Genomic DNA, 2,980 nt, shown 5'->3' with positions numbered 1-2,980 from the left:
GCGGGGAGGTTTCCTCAAAAGGGAAGGAGAGAGTGAAGAGCAGGGGCAGCTTTTATGCAATGTAGGAACTACGAGGTTCCTGCTTTGCATTGGTGTAAAATGGGGACCTTTTATTTGCCAAGGGCCATTTGAATATTTATAACATCATTCATGGGCCACACAAAATTATCAACTTAAAAATTAGCCTGCTATATTTGGCCAAACATTTGATTAACTCACCCCTACTGCCTTGGCAAGGAGAGACCAGATGATTTCACAGTCCTTATACCGCCCATAGGCCGATGTTCCCCAGCCCTGGTTCAAAGAGCACATGGATTACATGTGTTCACCTAGTAAAGGACATCTCATTGTTTTTGGTATGTCTAGGCCTGAAGGAATAAGGGAAGGAGGAGGGTCCCAGGACCCAGAGACAATAGCTGCAGAAAAGGCACATTGGACTGGAGCTCTGCAGCGCAGGGACATAGCCAGTTCATGTTTGTTTGTTTGTTTGCTAAACTTCTTCCTGTTTGGTTCTGCTCAGGGAAGCCTCCACTTTTATAGCCTGCTATGTCTGTTAAGGTGTGTCCCTAAAAAAAGACAGTTTTCACCATTCATGAATTTCTGCCATCTTTGTAGGTTAACAAGCTCAAACTGCAGCAATATTTCTTTTTCTTTCCATGACAGGTATAAAGTTCTTAACACGATGACTAGCACATAATAAATATCTAATAAATAAGGAAGGAAGACTTGATATCAGGAAACTGGAAAAATAAGACTAAAGATCTGGAGCCAGGCGCAGCCACCATGGAAACAGTAAGTGAAATAAGTCAAGGGTAACTACTGTGTACGCTCATATATGGGCTCTAAAACAAGCAAGCAAACAAAATACACACCAAACTCATAGAAAAAAAGATCAGACTTGTGATTACCAGAGGTGGGGAAAGGAGGAATTAGAGCAATGGTTCTCAACCTTCCTAATGCCGCAACCCTTTAATACAGTTCCTCATGTTGTAGTGACCCCAATTTCATTGTTATAACTTGAACTTAATTAAAGCATAGTGATTAATCACAAAAGCAATATGTATGTGTTTTCTGATGGTCTTAGGCGACCCCTGTGAAAGGGTTGTTCGACCCCCAAAGGGGTTACGACCCACAGGTCGAGAACCGCTGAATTAGAGAAAGATGGTCCAAAGGTACAAACCGCAGTTACAGGCTAAGGACCAGGGATGTGACGTACCACACAAAGACTATAGCTAACACTGCTGTATGGTACATGCGAAAGTTGTTAGAGAGTAACTCCTGAGTTCTCATCACAAGAATTTTCTTTCTCTTTTTCTTTTAATTGTATCTACATGAGAAGATGGTTGTTAGCTGAACCTATTGCTATCATTTCACAATATATGTAAATCAAACCATCAACCTATACTTCAACTTATATAGTGATGAATGTCGATTATTTCTCAATAAAATAAATAAATAAAAAGAAGAAGAAAAGATCTGAAGCTTAAGAATGGAAGGAACCAGGCTTTAAAGGGGAGTGGCTAGTAAGCAATATTACTAGTCTCCACCACCCCTGAAATCCAGGAAAAAGTAAAAAGTGACTCCTTTTGTCCCTCTTCCTGTGGTGACTGGGGGAGAGGAGGTCTCAGGAACTATATGATTCTGCGGCTAGTGCTTAAAACTGCCTGAACCTGGAAAGGCACATTCTATGTGCATTACTTTGCATGCACAGTGTGTGTAAGCAGCAGCGTTCCACATCTCCCCCTGCCCAGCCCTTCCTGTTTTCAGGCTTGATTGGCTAAACTGGGGAAAAGACTCTGGGAGGGATTTGCTAGTGCACACCAGCATCCAGAGTCCCCTCTGCCTCCCGAGCCTGCGCCTAAACTATGCTTCCCTTGCAGTTAAGTGGCGACTTGTGACTTGGGCTCTGGACAATGGAATACAAGCAGAAGTGATGGAGACCACTTACACATCTGACCCATAAAAACGCCCCGACATGATACAGTGGTCACTCCTTATTCACGGGGGATGCATTCTATGACCCCCAGTGGATGTCTGAATCCGTGGATAGTACTGAACCTCTGTATACTATGTTTTTCCTATACACACATACCTATGATAAAGTTTAATTTGTAAATTTGGTACAGTAAGAGAACACGAACCATAAGTAATGATAAACAAGTATAACAATATACCATAATAAAAGTTATGTGAATGTGGTTTCTCACTCTCTCAAAATATCTTTTTTTTAAAGTTTATAGTTTATTAATCCTCTCACGAAAAATCTGCACAACCATCACAGATAAAGTCACCGAAGAATCTTTACTCCTTCTTGCCAGCACCAACATTGGCCTTTGCAGTCCCCCTGACTGTCTTCATTCTGTTCTTGCGTTCCTTTCTCTGTTTTCTTGAGGTCTTCTTCTCATATAGGCCATGTCTTGCAAGTCTGTGTCTGGGTTCGTTTTTCTTTGCGTAATCCAAGGAATCATAAATCAAGCTAAAGCCAGTGGTCTTGCCACCACCCAAGTGGGTTCTGAATCCAAACACAAAGATGACATCAGGTGTGGTCTTATACTGTTTGGCTAGTTGTTCCAGGATTTCTGTCTTGGGTACTGTTGCCTTCCCAGGGTGAAGGACATCAATGACCATTTGCTTCCGCTAAAGTAGTCTGTTGGTCACGAACTTCCTGGTCCGGACAGTTACCGTGTCATTCATGATGAGGGTTGATCTTCAAGCAGCCAGGGAGGAAAAGAGAGCCACTCTTCCTTGGCCAATCATATCAACGCCTCTCTCAAAATATCTTATTGTGCTGCATCGCCCTCCTTGTGATGATGTGAGTTGACACCATGCCTATGGGATGTGACGAAGGAGGTGAATGAATGACAGAGGCATGGAGACGTAGCCTTAGGCGACTGATGATACAGAACAAGCTCTTTAGGCCTCTCCCTGGCCTATCCCAGTGGTCGGCAAACTCATTAGTCAACAGATCCAAATATCAACA

At 42.7% G+C, this 2,980-nt stretch overlaps 1 pseudogene across 1 annotated transcript; it reads right to left on the bottom strand.

Annotated features, from left to right (window-relative positions):
- Positions 1-2,301: 2,301 nt before the first annotated feature.
- LOC308525143 (small ribosomal subunit protein eS24-like) lies at positions 2,302-2,694 on the bottom strand (annotated as a pseudogene). Its single transcript has one exon. The product of its transcript is annotated as a small ribosomal subunit protein eS24-like (transcript).
- Between the last annotated feature and the right edge of the window lie 286 nt (positions 2,695-2,980).

The sequence above is a fragment of the Myotis nattereri genome (genome assembly GCF_964212035.1).
Source record: "Myotis nattereri genome assembly, chromosome: 9".
NCBI classification, from domain to species: domain Eukaryota; kingdom Metazoa; phylum Chordata; class Mammalia; order Chiroptera; family Vespertilionidae; genus Myotis; species Myotis nattereri.
Note: the sequence above shows the minus strand (reverse complement) of the source record. Positions and strands in the feature narration are given on the sequence as shown.